Below are 16,837 nucleotides of genomic sequence, written 5' to 3'. Positions count from 1 at the left end.
TTGCAGATGACTTAGTTTTGACGTTACAGGAGCCAGAATCTAGTACGAAAAGGGTTTTAGACCTAATTAACAAATTTGGTCAAGTGGCAGGATTCAAACTGAACAAGTCAAAAACTAAAGTTTTAGAGAAAAATTTAACATCAATTGAAAAAGAAAGGTTTCAGAATGAGACTGGTTTGACTGTGGTTAAGAAAGTGAAATATTTGGGGATTAAGATGACAGCGAAAAATGTGAATTTATTCAAAGATAATTATGAAAAATGCTGGTCAGAAGTGAAAAGAGATTTAGAAATATGGTCAAATTTGAAGCTTTCCTTGTTGGGACGAATTGCAGTTATAAAAATGAATGTATTGCCTAGAATGTTGTTTTTGTTTCAAACATTGCAAATTGTGGACAAGATGGATTGTTTCAAGAAGTGGCAGAAATATATCTCTAGATTTGTCTGGCAGGGCAAAAAGCCCAGAATAAAATTTAAGATTTTAACTGATGTAAAGGAAAGGGGGGGGGATGCCCTGCCGGACTTCAAACTTTATTATGAATCAGCAGCTTTCTGCTGGTTGAAAGACTGGCTGCTTCTTGAGAACACAGACATCTTGGATTTGGAAGGCTTTAATAATGCCTTCGGGTGGCATGCATATTTGTGGTACGACAAGGTTAAGGTACATAAAGCATTTAAAAATCATATTGTCAGGAAAGCAATGTTTAATGTTTGGATAAGATACAAAGACTTATTGGAAAATAAAACACCAAGGTGGTTGTCACCAATGGAAGCTAAAGCTTTCAAAAGACTCAATATGGAGTCCAAATGGCCAAAATATTGTGAGATTTTGGAACAAGAGGGAGACAAATTGAAATTTCAGAGTTTTGAGAAACTAAAAAGTAAAGTACGAGACTGGCTTCATTATTATCAGATAACGGAGGCTTATAAATTAGATAAAAAAATCGGATTCCAGGTGGAAAAATCGAAATTAGAAACAGAACTGTTAGAACCTAAAACTAAGAATTTGTCAAAGATGTACAACTTGCTGTTGAAATGGAACACTCAGGACGAAACGGTGAAGTCTGTTATGATTAAATGGGCACAGGATGTTGGACACAACATTATGTTTGCTGACTGGGAACAGTTATGGACCACCGGTTTGAAATTTACGGCATGTAATGCCTTAAGAGAGAATATTATGAAAATGATTTATAGGTGGTACATAACCCCAGTCAAGCTTGCAAAAATTTATCATTTGCCCGATAACAAATGTTGGAAATGTAAAGAGACTGAAGGTACATTCTTTCACCTTTGGTGGATGTGCCCAAAGATTAAGGCCTTCTGGGAAATGATTTATAATGAATTGAAAAAGGTACTTAAGTACACTTTCTTGAAAAAACCAGAGGCCTTTCTCCTGGGCATGGTTGGCCAATTGGTACTAAAGAAGGACAGAACTTTCTTTATGTACGCGACAACTGCAGCAAGAATTCTTATCGCAAAATATTGGAAGACACAAGATTTACCCACTCTGGAAGAATGGCAGATGAAGATGATCAATTATATGGGATTGGCAGAAATGACCGGCAGAATCCGAGACCAGGGAAAAGAGACAGTGGAAGAGGATTGGAGGAAATTTAAAGACTATTTACAGAAATACTGCAAAATTAATGAATGTTAGAATGATGTTGGACAGAAACTAAATGGTTACCAGCTGTAATGTAAAGGCTGAACAACAAGCTAAAATGAGTTATATTAAGTTATAATAAGGATTTGCTGAATTAAGAATCCGAATTGGAATACAAAAGGGGGAGGTGAGAGGAGGTCTGGGATATAAGGTAATGGAAATAAGAAATGGGATTTTTTTTTTTTTTGTCTTATTTTAACTGTGTATTTTTGATTTTTTTTTGTCTGTTGTTTTTCTTTTTGTATTAAATTGGAAAATTTTAATAAATATCTTTTTTTAAAAATAATAGAAATCCAATTCTCCCGCTTCAGCTCTACTCACGGGTAGTTACTTTAGATTCAAATTGTCCACAGGAAAAAGTCAGCGCTCTCCGGCAACAGCTATGCAGCTTCGCTCCATGGAAGAAGCAGACGATTCGAAGCACCGCGCCGCTCACCCCACGTCGCTCCGGACCCCCGAAACTGGGTTTCCCCGTGAGTAGGGGAGGTGCAAAAGGTGCCCGCCGAATCCCACATTCACAGGCTTCTCCCGCCTATGATTTTTTGTGGGTCTCTGCCTTCGCCGTGGCGGCCAGACCCAGATTCCCATGGGGCAAATTCCTCCCGATCAGAGGAATTCCGCCATTACCGGAGGCGCCAACCCAGAAGTCTGCTCTGTCCCATTCTAAGAACCAAAGCAGACCAACAGAAGCCTGATATGACGTTTGTTGCTACATTCAGGGTTTTATTTCAACTCAGTCCCAGCACCTCTCAGGGGGGCGCCATTGGCATTCTAAGAGGGAGGTGTTCATGGTGAACCTCTTTCTAGAAAAATAGCACTTTCCATACTGCTCCACCGGAGACTGCAAGAGTGGTTTCAAATGTTTGGGTCTTATTGCATGCAATATGTTCCGTATTCATACACAAGCATGTCAGAAAGGGGGATCTAAGCTACCTTTTCTATACCATGCCAGTTTTGCATGTATAAAATATAACCTCATGTGGATGGTTAAGCAGTCAAGTATTTGATGCTCCCCCCCCCCAGCACCTGAGTTTCCCCTCATCTGTTTTATATCACCCTGTTTCAACTGAACCTAAATGCATTTTTAAGTACTAAAACTAGTTTCTCAGGAAGCCAAGCAGTTTACCGACTTCCAGGTTTTATTCTATGTACAAGAAGAAAGATACATGGCCCTATATAAAGTCTTTATGTTCGTGCAGAGCTTGCCAGGGAAGAAGGCATAACTTTAGGAGAACCTAGCCAAGAGAGAAATCAACTTTTAGCTGCTGTGAGATCCGCAGTTAGATACATGGTGGCTTGCTTCCTCTTTCTGGTGTGCATCAGGAGCACATGACACCACTGTGCCAAGTCTTCACAGGTTTTCTGTAGCTTTCTACACACATACAAAAAGTCACTTGTCTTCTCTCTACATAATAAGTAATCTCTCACAGTTAATCATAGCTTCTAGCTTCAGAATAGAATATTCTTATTGCACCAAGAACAATACTGGATTCATACATAAACACTGTATTGTAGTTTCGCTTCCTTCTCCTAGACTAAGCACTGCCTTTCCGTTGGGATATTCTTTTAAAGAAATCAGCCACCCTAGCAATACTTTTGTATTTAGGATGGCATTTGATAGACAGGTTAGTTAGCCCAATATTGTATTGCCTTTACAAGACATTTCTCCCCATTGCTCATTTTTCCAATAGTAAGTTCAGTTTTTCACATTTTTTTCCACACTTCCTAATCATTACGCAATTTCTTAAACAGTTCTTGTGAAATTTCATCAGTGCTTTAGTGCAATTTTCGCCTGATATGCACATTTAAAAGAAAACAATTTTGCTCAATATAAAGCATGTTTGTATGTTGTTTTGTGTGCTATGCATGCATTTTATGCACACTCTACCCCAGTATACGCATTTTTCTACACATTCCTTTACTGGAGAACTGCACTTTACTGGAGAACTGCAATTCTCAGTGGCCAAATTTTGAAAAGTAATTGTGCTTCAGTTTGTGCATTGTTTTGTAAAGTGTGAATTAGGAGGGTTCTTCTTTAAATGAAAACTGAATCAAATGCCACCCCTATCCCTGTTCACCATCTAGGACCCCTTTTGGACAGAGATGACTTGGCCGCTGTACTACATAGAATCACAGAATTATAGAGTTGGAAGAGACCACAAGGGCCATCGAGTCTAACCCCCTGCCAAGCAGGAAACACCATCAGAGCACTCCTGACATATTGTTGTCAAGCCTCTGCTTAAAGACCTCCAAAGAAGGAGACTCCACCACACTCCTTGGCAGCAAATTCCACTGTTGAACAGCTCTTACTGTCAGGAAGTTCTTCCTAATGTTTAGGTGGAATCTTCTTTCTTGTAGTTTGGAGCCATTGCTCCGTGTCCACTTCTCTGGAGCAGCAGAAAGCAACCTTTCTCCCTCCTCTATGTGACATCCTTTTATATATTTGAACATGGCTATCATGCTTTGGTAACTTCCCGATTAGATTATTGCATGGGGCTGCCCTTGAAGACAACTCAGAAACTTCAACTTCTTGAAGTGGGCTTATTGGTAGATCCAATGTCTTTAGAAGTTCACGGGTTGGTGGCCTAAGATGTGGAATTCCGTCCTGACAGAGGTGCATCTGGTACTTCATTGCAGTGCTTTTGTAATATGCCAAAGGCACACTTCTGGCTTTCAACACATGGGGTGTATATTTAGGATCCACCTTATTCTTCTGATTTTAAATTGTGTCCCTTGATTTCAATTGTGCATTGTTGTAACCTATCCTGGGATCCAACACTGAGGGGGGAGGGATAAAAAAACCAATTGTTGTTGTCGCTGCTGCTCTCTCAAGGCAGATTTCTACAACTCAGCAACAGTGTAGTATACTTTCTTTTTTTGACGGTCTAGATAATTTGCACTTTTTATTTTTTAAAAATGACATGTGTGAAAAAAAGAACAGTGTATATGACTAGGTATCATGCACTGGATGAATACTTTCATGTCATGCTAATTGAGAAAATAATTCTTGCTATCATAACACAGACCAGTATTTTCTGAGACTGGTTACATATATTCTACTTGTAAGGGAAAACACACATTGTGGATTTTTTTTTAATTAAAAAAAAAAAAGTATAGTGAAGTCGTGGGGTGTGGACCAAAAAGAAAAAGAAGACTGTAGTATTGTGCCAAAACAAATGATTTCAACTTGCTGTAAAAATATATGGAGGCTTCTTCAAATATCATCAGGGATAAGCCATTACATGTTGCAGGTTCATACATCACTGCTCTTTGCTGTCACTATGAAAAATAGGACTTTTTGTTTACTTAAAAATTTGAAATGCCATGAAACTGTGCTTGAAAAATGAGGCGCGGGGTAAGGTGGGGGGAAATCTAGTGTCTTCCTATTTGGGGGGGGGGGAATGTTATTTTTATTAGTACAAAATAGAAAAGAAATGAAGGAGACCATGATCGCTCATGGAAAAAGAGCAACTAGTGTTTACACAGGAATAATAATCACAATCAGGGGAGATAAAGAATGCAGCAATGAAAGAGGGAACTGATGACAATGGGAACCAAGAATAAGGGACTAGACCTTCAAATGACCCACCATGAGTCCCAACAGATACCTAATGAATAAGGAAAGGTGAAACGAGGACTATATTTCATGAAAGGATAAGAGTCCCCTGTAGGAATCCATCTGTTTATAATAAAAATGTACCCTAAGGAATGGGTGTTTAATAGTTCTTACACATGATTTAAAGAGTAGATCACAGCAATAAATCAATGGTACAATTTTAAGGGGGCCATGTTCAGTTTATGAAATATTATACTTTTCTGGTAATTCATTTGGTAAAGGGTCATTTTTAAATCTTCATAAATGTTCATCTGCGGGGGAAGATTAATGTATGTTTATGAAATTAATTTACTTGTAGTGGTGAGATCAGAAATTCATCTGACGGATATATTTTATAGTATGGACATAGAATCCATTCGATCTCAAAATGCACGCTGTGAATGCCATGTGTGTGCTCACTACACTGCACATTTGTACATGTACATATATTTAGACAGTGTTGGCTGTGTATAAACATAATAAAGCCCATCTGCTTGTCTTGATCAATAATAATCTTTGAGGATTCAATCTAGAAACGATGGAGTGAGGGGTAGGGAACCAAAGGCTGTTGATTTTCTTATCCAGTTGCAGGGCCGTTTTAAACAATTTCCCTCCCATTGTTAATATTTAATATTTAAATTATCCACAGGGGCGTGGGTGGCGCTGTGGTCTAAACCACTGAGCCTCTTGGGCTTGCCGATCAGAAGATCGACGGTTCAAATCCCTGTGATGGGGTGAGCTCCCGTTACTTGGTCCCAGCTCCTGCCAACCTACCAGTTCGAAAGCACGTCAAAGTGCAAGTAGATAAATAGGTACCACTCTGGTGGGAAGGTAAACTGTTTCTGTGCGCTGCTCTGGTTTCGGTGTTCTGTTGCACCAGAAGCGGCTTAGTCATGCTGGCCACATGAGCTGGAAAAACTGTCTGCAAGCTCCCTCGGCTAGTAAAGCAAGATGAGCACCACAACCCCAGAGTCATCTGTGACTGGACTTAACCATCAGGGGTCCTTTACCTTTTAAAAAAAAATATCCAAGCTACAGAGCCTGCAGTTTCCTCACTGGCTTCCTCTGGTCCTCTCCTACCATGTTCCATATCTGCTCTCACTATACCCCCTTTTTAACTCTGCCCACGTTGGAGATGTGGCATCAGTAGGGCAAGAGCTGCAGAAGTTTCTGGCATATCCAAAATTAGAACACACACACACACACACAACCGTGAAGAGGAAGCTATAATACTTCCTATGGTCTCTGAGATGCAGCCCCCTTCTGGGGCTGCATAGGAATGAGGAATTAGCATGGGCATCATTCTTATTTATATTCAATGTATTTGTACCACCAGATAGATGGGTGGAAGGTATAACCCTGTTAGCAACTCAGTGCAGTCCACAGGATAAGACCATTAGTCTTTCAGGTGTTTATACCATGACTAATAGGCAGATCTTCAGAGCTGGTGGACCACATCTTCCGATGAGGTGAATCAACATAATGGATGTCAGGAGTCATATTGATTTATAACTTTTGAACATCTGACCTTTTCATCTGACCCACTCTGAGGAAAAATAAATTATAGACTGACTTGAACAAAATAGAATCATGCAGAGAAGTAGGGTACGCTAGGAAGTCTACCAAAGATTCTGAGTTGCTACAAGAAAATTGTTTTTGTTTTGAGTGGATGATCAAAAGACATTTTCAAATAAGTGACACTGCACGTGTCCATAATCCATATTTCAAGGTCATATATACAATTAAGTATGCTTGATATTGATGCTTACAACATGTAATCCTAAATCCATAATTTTTGTAATCTTCCTGATTTGAGAGGAGAAATGACTTTACACGAGTGACTTTTACCCCAGTCAGCTATGGCCATTTCTGGGCCGTTATTGCTTGAACTCTATTGCCCACCCACTGGAAAGCTCCAGAATGGATTATTGCCTTTGAAGTTGACCTGGAAGCTGCAGCCAGTGTAGATCCTACACTTAGACGAATTTAGTTAAAAGAATTTGAAAATGAAAACTCCTACTGCATTGGGGGAAATCGTCAAGCTGTAACATGTTGCCAACAATGTCAATTACACTAGGATCAATAATACACTTGATAAATTCTCTTAATTTCACATGATTAGTAAATGCTTTATATGTGATATATATATATATATATATATATATATTCATATCCCATTTTTTTATATATAGCGATGAATATGCTAAGTAGATGGAAACTGGCAGAATTAATGTATCCATTTTCCACCTTGACTTTACTATGTACAATGCATCTTAATGAATTGATACCATAGCAGAGATGAATAAATGGCTGTTTGTAACCAAAAGATGGTTCAAGCCACAAACATCAATTCATAAATTTCATCATATATTGATGGATTACTCTTAAAACTGCTTACCAAGGTCATTCTACAGTCCTGTGCAAGCAGAATGGAATAATTGTTAGATGCAATTTTTTTCAGCAGTCTAGTGTTTGTGTTTAGGTGTGTGTGTGTGCACACACACATTTGCACAGCCTTTCATTTGGTGTGGCACATTGTTTACTCTGCTTTGTATCTTTTAGTGTGTCATAAAATCTTTAATTAACTAAACTTCAGCTACAGTATTGCAGTAGCTCATAAAAAGGAGCAGAAGTACAAATTGCTTTAGTATGTTCCATTGCAGAATGCCAGAAAGGACATGTTTAGGAAATTATATGTATATAAAAAGCATAAGCCTCGGGGTTGATTACAGACTGTCAAAGAGTCTAATAATGATTTCACAAGGTTCATTTCAAAACTAATGAAAAATGAGATTATGGGAAACTTTGTAATTAGGAACCAATGCCCAATGGTTGTACTGTAGATATGAGAAATCTTGTGTCTCGTTTTGAGAGACTTAGTTAATTGCAGATAGGGAAGATACAAATCCCACCTTGGTCTTAAAGAAGAATTTGTGTGGCAATGATACGAAATCTGGGTTCAGTGCCCTGAACACTGCTCCAGCACAACCCAATTTAGTTCAGAGGGATTTGTGCAAGAACATCAATAAGGAGACAGAGCTCTATATCACTCAGGAAAAAACAGGCTCCAAGTCTGAACTAGCAGAGGAGGCAGAGAAGCGCACTGCTTCACTTAACTATCTGCAATAATAAACATTCATTTCAAATAGGTTTTTGCGTGTTCAATAAATTCACACATGAGTCAAATTTTAGTTTTGTTTTTGGGCAGAATTTAGGCCACAACTTTATTGATTACAGAAGGTGAGTGGTTGCATAGGCTCTGGTTTGACTAGCTCCCTGCACTCTTGCGGGCAGCGCTGACCCAGGGCACCAGCATAGGTCAGCCAAGGTGAACACCTGGGAAGAGAACAGACCACCCAGATGCCCCCTGGACTCAGGTACGGGCACAACCCCCTCTTGCGGGTTGACCAAACCAGTTGAGTCCCTGGATTCCTTTAACAGAATACCCTTCACATAGGGATGTGACGATTTGCTACGTGGCAGGCAAAACCCAAATGGCAACAGCCAATCAGGCAAGTGGGGAAATTCCTACCGTGCTCCTGTTCCAACGACAGATGACAGCATAGCAAGGTCAATCGCACAAATCCCTAAAATTAGGAAGAGGTGGGCAGGTGTTCTGAATGCATGCATTGAAAGAGGAAGTTCTGGGTCACGTGCATGGGTGATCCACTTAGACTGCACCCCATTGGCCAGATTGAACCCAACATCGAGGGACCTACCAATCGGGTCTTGTGGCAAACCAATCCAACCCACCCACAACACAGGAGGTCAGTCTCCAGGTCTCACCGCAACATGTGCCCTCTTTTAGGGAGGACACGTTATGTCAAAGCCCAGGACCAGGCATTGCAAGTGCTCCTTTCATGAATTAGTTGGGCTGCCATTTCAGGATTCAGGATGTGTAGGATATGCGTAAATGTATAGCCCTGATTGGGAGTTCTTCTTTCAGACAATTAACACTGCATGGAGGGGAGGGGATCAGCTGGGGCTGGTATCTCTGCCCTCAAAATACTAATACTACGAATACTACTCAGTGTGTTTTTTCTTTAAAAAATGTTTAGGGGTACTCTCATTTTCCTGCTCATATTGCAATACTGTCCCTCAATGAGGCCAAACTTAAACTCACAAAATGTTTAGGGGAAATGCGTACACCCGCGTACCCCCCAGAAAAAAGCAAGGTTAATACTAATACTAATAAAGTTATTCCACCTTTCTACAAAAGTGTACAAGACATCTAACACAAAACTGACACAGCACAAAGCAAAGTAAAAGAATATCCCCCAAAACAACACAAAATGTAGCAACAGCAGTGAATATGCAGCATTCTGTGGTGTTGTTGTTTCCCATAGATTGAACCACTTCAGAATTTCAGATACTTAAAACAGCACCATCTGATGCCAGTTTACTTTGAAGTAAGCCCCACCGAGGCCATATATAAGATTTCAGCCCTAGCAGAAATATCCAGTGGCTTAATATCTAATCACTATATTTCATTTATCAAGAATGTAAGTAGAATATAAAAAGGTTGCTCTCAAAACCCAAAGGTCTTTCTCAACCCTTTCTCAAAAAGTGAAGCCGTGGACTAAGACTGCTATCAAATCCACCCAGTGCTGCAACATGCATTTGCTTACTTTTCCTCCCGGTTTTCAACAACGGAGGTACCAATGGAGTTAAATCCAGCTCATCTCCATACTGCCAATAGGCCATGGCTCTTTTTCTTTATCACATTGAAAAATAGCCATTTTCACACATTCCAAGAGGAAGCATCTCTTGTTTTATACTTCCAAAGCGGCTCCGTTTTTCATGCTGCTTTAAATGATTTGAGGAGATGAGAGAAACAATAATGAAGACAAATTTCCTTTAAATAGCCATTGGGCCTCTTTGCGAAGCTTAATTTTGTGATGTTTGAGTCTGGGTGAAAAGTAAAGATTGCAATTTCATTGGTAATGATCTCACCACTGTATTATTTCCTTCTTTGTAATTGTTAAAGGGCGAGACAGCCTAAACCGTGCCTTCTGTGTGATCATTACTGCTTTATTCCTGTGCCTACGTGTTGTGCAAGACAAAGAGAGATTAAGGGCCAGTTCTCATTAAGGTTATGTCTAAGGAGCACCACTTCAGATTTTAACCAAGGGCTGGCATGACCAAAATCTCCTTCATACAAAGAAAAAGTGAAACAATTTTGAGAACACACCCCACACAGGAGAAGAGTATAACATACCCACCAATGTTTCTCCAATGAAAACAGGGGCGTCCTATTCCATAATAATAATTTTACTATTTATACCCCACCCATGTGACTGAGTTGCCTTTGGGCAGCTCTGGACGGCTTTCAGCATATATAAAACATAATAAAACATCAAGCAACTTCTCTATACAGGGCTGCCTTCAGGTGTCTTCTAAAGGTTGTATAGTTAATTATCTCCTTGGCTCAGGGGTCCTTAGGGATGTCCTAAGGAAAAGTGGGACATTCCAGGATCAAATCACAAACCAGGAGGGCTTCTGTAAATCCAGGACTATCCCTGGAAAATAGGGGCACTTGGACGGTCTGGAAGAATATAAGGTTGTCAGTGGGTACTAGCCCATTGACTCTGTTCCATTCCCACTCCCATAAGTAGCATGCCTTTGAATACTAATTGCTGGGAATCACAGTTGGGAAGAATGCTTTTGCTTCCCTTGGGCATCTGTGAGAAAAGAATTCTGTACTAGGTGGGCTTTGGGTCAGATCCAGCAGAACTCTTCTTATGACAAAAAGAAAGGCAGGCTACTGCAAACTTCCACCTTCCCGTATTAAGGGATTTTTGTTTCATATGGGAGAACATCACTCACACATGCTCTAATGGTACCTGTATACTATTCTTCCTCTCTCTCTATATATACATAATTTCAGACATTTTAATAATTAACTTTAATATATATTCCCCCTGAACGGTTTGACTTCTCACACTTACCTCCATGATGTTTCTATTCCCACCCTTTTTCTGCTGCATTATATAGCATATTTATATCTCATACTTGTTTCCTCTATTACAATTGCTGCCATTTCCCTTCCTCTGCTTAAATTTTGAATCCTGCTCGCGACTTCATTTGGCTATAATGCTTCCTCAAATAGTGCAAAACGGGTCTCCATTCTTCAATGAAAAAATCATTGTTTTGATCTCCTACTCTCCCTGTTAATTTGACCCATTTCCACATACTCCATCAGTTTTAAGAGCCATTCCTATAGTATTCTTGGGACTCTCCCTGTTTTCTAATCTGTGATCCTTGTATCCACAAGGTTATTTCCTCTGGTTTCCTTAGTCATGAAAACATACATGTCTCTTATACATTCATCCATATGTCCATTTGGTCCCGTTTCTACATTTATGTGATTTTTTTTTTTTTTAAGGTGCATTAAGTCCACTCACCTTTCCCAGTGGGCGGTGCTGCAACCAGGCATTTGGGACCTCACAGTGATCTGGCTATTGGGTGGGGGGGTGACGCCCTCATTGCCACAAGCCCCAGCTGTGTCACACCCGCTGCTGGCCAATCAGTGCCAGGGGCCATGGCCGCGGGTGTTTTAAACCATGGCGTGCCCTGGGGGCTTCCCTCTTTTGCCTCCAAATATGTATTCAAATAATTTTAAACATAGCTTCTATTTAGAAAGACATTACTAGATGCAGTTTTCTCCCTGCCCACCCCCAAATAGTTTTGATATGCTATTTTGAGCTGCAATCTGCCAAAACATTATGGAAGCTTGAAATCAGGTAGATAACAAGTTGAAATTCATAGATCAGACCAGGCATTGTGGATCAGGTTAGTTTGTATCACAATTTGCAAAGATCAAATTCCTCCAGCATCTCAAATTTGGTCTTTTTTGGTTGTGTCTAATTAAAATATTGTCCATCTGAATTTCTAGATCTGTTATTCTTCAGGATTCAACCCCATTCCCTTGAGTCAAGCAATTAAATCTCTCTCCATGTAGCAGGGAGAGGGTCAATTATCTTGCCTGCAGCGCATGAATGAAAATGTGGGCACATGAAAGCACCATGCAGTTCTTGGTATTTTGTACATTGAAGGTTCTGTGATATGAATGAATGAATGAATCTTTATTTGTGTCAGCCATCAGCCATAGCAATAAAACAATACGATATACAAAGAATAGAAATAAAAAGTCAGTTATATAAAATACATTTTAGGGTTTTGAGGTTCTGTGATATATTTGGAACTGTTCATAAGGACAGGTTCAATCCTGGGCATCTCCAAATAGGCCTGAACCTTTGAGAGCAGCTGCTGGTCAGTATAGAACAATAGTGAACTAGATAGACCAGTTGTCTATTATATGTTGTCATTATAAAGAACTGTCCTATGTTCCTATGGAACACAGCCAGGTTTTTAAATATATATATATCTTTAGTCAAAAGAACAAGGAGAGTCTCGACTTTTTAAATCCAAGCTATTAGCTTTTCCAAAGTAAATGAAGAACAGACCCTCCAAGTGCTCCTATTTTCCAGGGTCAGTGCTGGATTTACAGAAGCTGTCCTGGTTTCTGATTTGATCCAAGATTGTCCCGCTTTTCCTTAGGACCACTATTTTCATCAGAGAAATGTTGGAGGGTATGGAGCTATGCGATCCCTGAGCAGAGGAGATAAGCAACTATGCAGCCTGTAGAAAACAGCTCAAGGCAGTCCTGTATAGAGAAGTTTTTTTAACATTTAATGTTTTATTATTGTTTAATATATGTTGCAAGCTGCCCAGAGTGGCTGGGGTAACCCAGTCCGATGGGTGGCATATAGTGATGATGATTATGATGATGGAATAGGGCACCCCTGTTTTCATCAGACAAATGTTGGAGGATATTGAATGAAGTATAAAGTAATGTGTGATTGTTGTGGTGGAGCTTTCCCCATTGATTCACGGTGATAGAAGAAGGATGTTGTACTGGTTTTCATCTGTGAAATGTTGGAGGTATGAAATCACATCTGCCCTCAAACATCACAGGCGCCGGTTTACCACTGTAACAAATCAGTCCCAAGTTGAACTGCTTTTAGCACATTATGGAGGACCCAAATGAATAGTCTCACTGAACTTATACAATTGAATTACAAGCCACAAGGTAGAATCAGTACTCTCCATTGTTGTGCTAGATGTGTGGTGTGTGTTTTTTTTTAAATGAATGAAAATGCCAATTGTGTTCACAAATATGCATGCCTGAATCCAGCAGAATGTGTGTGTAAATCAGCTGACTGTTCGAGCAAGAGGCAGGAAACCAAATCCTCAAATTGCTTCACCCAGAAAAGCACTACTAAATAAGGCCTTAGGGAGACATTTCCCTACAAATTTGCAAACAGTTACTTATCTGGCTCACTTAGTCCTGGTTGATATTTATTGAGGTGAGACCCGTGCTACTTTATATTGACATATTAACTACATACTGTTTGGCTTCTGACCAGTGACTGAACTCTAATACAAAAGATAAAACTGACATGAAGTAGTAAGTTCTAGCACTAGCGAAAGTCCTTGGTGGGTATTTATCCAGAAGCGTTGCCAGGGAATATTTATTTTGGTGGCATGCTAAGACTATAGAGTTGGCAGGCCCCATCTACAATAGATACAGGCTTCTTCACATGTTACTTGCTCGCAGAGGGCAAGTGTTGTGAAAGAGAGAAAGCCATTCTGCTCTTCCTGCCTCTCATCACCATGCTAAACATGGGGGGAGGTGTCTTTATATATGGAGGTTCCTCATAAGTTTAGAACCCTGATTGTCCAGGGTTCTAGCTTATGCATGAGGAAAGTTTCCTGCTGCAGACATTAAGCTCAACATATCAGCGGAGGTGAGTTAAACACACAACCCCACAGCCATTTTTACCATGCTTGCCCTCCACACATGAGTAATGCATGAAGAGGATGAATTAGTGAGAAGGGTTTGTTAGTTAGTTAGTTAGTTTGTTTGTTTAGTTTGTATACTGTCCAAAAGTCCACAGCTTGGTTCACAACAGAAAAATACAAAAAATGACCCCACAAAAGGGCGTGAGGTACTGCTCAAATAAGAAGACACAGGCCTCATTCCCGTATATACTAGCGCCATTGAAGCTGCTTTATGTGGGAAGATCCTACACATCTTCAGTACTCAGCATCTGAATGCAGCAGGCGTGAGGAATCATTGGTCCACAAGATGTTGCTGAACTATGACAAGGGTTGCCATATGTTAGGGATTTCCTGGACACATCTGGTTTTTCGGGACCACCACCACCATCCAGGCAGAATTTTGCATTTTGGATTAAATGCTTTTATTTTTTGTTTTTCGCTTTTTGTTTTTTATATTTTTTGTAGTGCATGCACATGCTCAGAAGGCGCTGTGCCCTGGAACAGGAAGCAGGCATTGGGTGGCCTGGAGTGGCCTGCCAGGAGTCCCGGTAGGCCTGGTGTTGTTCCTGGCCACCACGGCTGCCAAGCCTTGCATGGCTTTCCTGGGGCCGCTCAACCTCCCACTGTGAGCAGGAGGCCAAGGACAGCAAAGGGAAGAGAAGGGAAGGAAGAAGGGGAGAGTAGGTGGGTGAGGAAGGGGTTAGCGGCAGGGAGGGGGAGAGCAAGGGAGATGTGGGATGTGGGGGGGTGCCCCAATGGTGTGTGTGTGTGTGGTGTCCAGGTTTTTGATCCCTGGAATATGGCAACCCTAGCTATAGCCCCATCATCCCCTAGACCAGGGTAGTCAACCTTTTTATACCTACCGCCCACTAATGCATCTTTCTTGATGGTAACATTTCCTTACTGCCCACCAGTGCTCGATGGAAGGAGGATTCAGCTTGTGTTTGGATTTTTGCCTACGTGCTATTTGATGCAGCTTCCCACAGAAACAATTAAGGAGTTGGCTGAATGCCAAGAAGACTGAGCAGAGGGAGTTATTCTGCCTAGAGATATGGAACCTTGGATACAACTCTGCTTTTGGTTGAGGTCATCCACATAGGCATGATGACTCATGACTTTCCTGTGTTGGTTGGTTGGTTGGTCAGTGTTGTTTGTGAGTTAGTTGGAGTTTGTTCAGAGAGAGTTAAGATCTGTGTCTGTATCCTGTATATAGTAACTTGTGAGTCTGCTGTAAATAATAAAGCTATAAGTAAGCAACTTACTAGTAGCAACGTCTTGTTCCTGCTTCATCCTGCCAGCTTGCAACTGACTGCTTCTGGACAGTCTGCATATACTCTGCAATATACAACAGGTTATGGTTAAGATCCTACAACAGCTTGTGCCATAGAAACCCCTACTGCCCACCCAGAATCCTGAAACGCCTACTAGTGGGTGGTAGGGACCAGGTTGACAACCCCTGACATTGGCCGTGGTTGCTGGGCTGATAAGAGTTGTAGTTCAGCAACATCAGGTATTCCCACACCTGGAATACATGAATCCAGTGGCTAGGAACAAACACACCATTTCCTTCTCCCCAGCATTGATCAGTTGGGAGGGCATGCACCGGTGAATAGAAAAGTCCCATAAATTGCCCTCACTTAATTGATTCATGGATGAGAACACATATGGTAGCGCCATGGTACCTCAGTAAATGGATCCCCTTACAGCTAACATGTGAACAGAGGAATCAAAGGCAAGCTGACAAGGCCACAAGAGCAGTCCTCTCCTTTCTTGAAACCTGGCCAGAATTTTGTAATGGGTCTCCGTAGCTCTTGCTTCGGAGTAATGAGCATCTGTATCAACCAATGACCAAGGATGATGAAAGCTGCAGCACAACATCTGGAGAGTCCCAGGTTCCCTGTCCCAGATCTAGACATGGGGTAGTTAACCCATGGCACTCCAGATGTTCATGAAGTACAATCCCCACCATCTCTAACCATGATAGGAATTGTATTTCAGCAAAACCTTGGAGGAAGAAGAAGAAGAGTTTGGATTTGATATCCCACTTTATCATAAGGAGTCTCAAAGCGGCTAACATTCTCCTTTCCCTTCTTCCCCCACAACAAACACTCTGTGAGGTGAGTGGGGCTGAGAGACTTCACAGAAGTGTGACTAGCCCAAGGTCACCCAGCAGCTGCATGTGGAGGAGCAGAGACACAAACCCGGTTCCCCAGATTACCAGACTACCGCTCTTAACCACTACACCACACTGGCTCTCCACAACAACACCTTAGTCCCTGCACTTCAGTTGCTTTTCTAATATATTCCAGTATTTTACTGGCATCTTTTATTCCTTTTTGGTACATGTCAGAGCTATTATATTGTCACCTGCCTGTCCAGAACTGAATGAAGATATCTTCTTGTATGTGAGGTCTTTCCTAGATCACCCAAGGTCCAATTTAATTATCTTCTCACAGCCTGATCTGCTTTTAGGTCCATATGTTTCATCTTGCTTTAATGCCTCTATAACTATCTCATGCTTCTATATAACGTTTTTCCTCTGCCCAATGACCTCCCTGTTAACCAGTACATCAAAGTATGCACCTATAACTGAAAAAAAAAGATAAATCAAAGACATACGTTTTACAGGGCTTACATTTTTAACTTTAAGTTGATAGAGTTAAAGCTGGAAAATGTCTGGCAGTAGAAAGGCCATAGGAAACGTGGCTGCAGCCAGGCCAAGTCTCTAAATGCA

This window comes from Podarcis cretensis (assembly GCF_951804945.1).
Source record: "Podarcis cretensis genome assembly, chromosome: 11".
Classification (NCBI taxonomy): domain Eukaryota; kingdom Metazoa; phylum Chordata; class Lepidosauria; order Squamata; family Lacertidae; genus Podarcis; species Podarcis cretensis.
Note: the sequence above shows the minus strand (reverse complement) of the source record.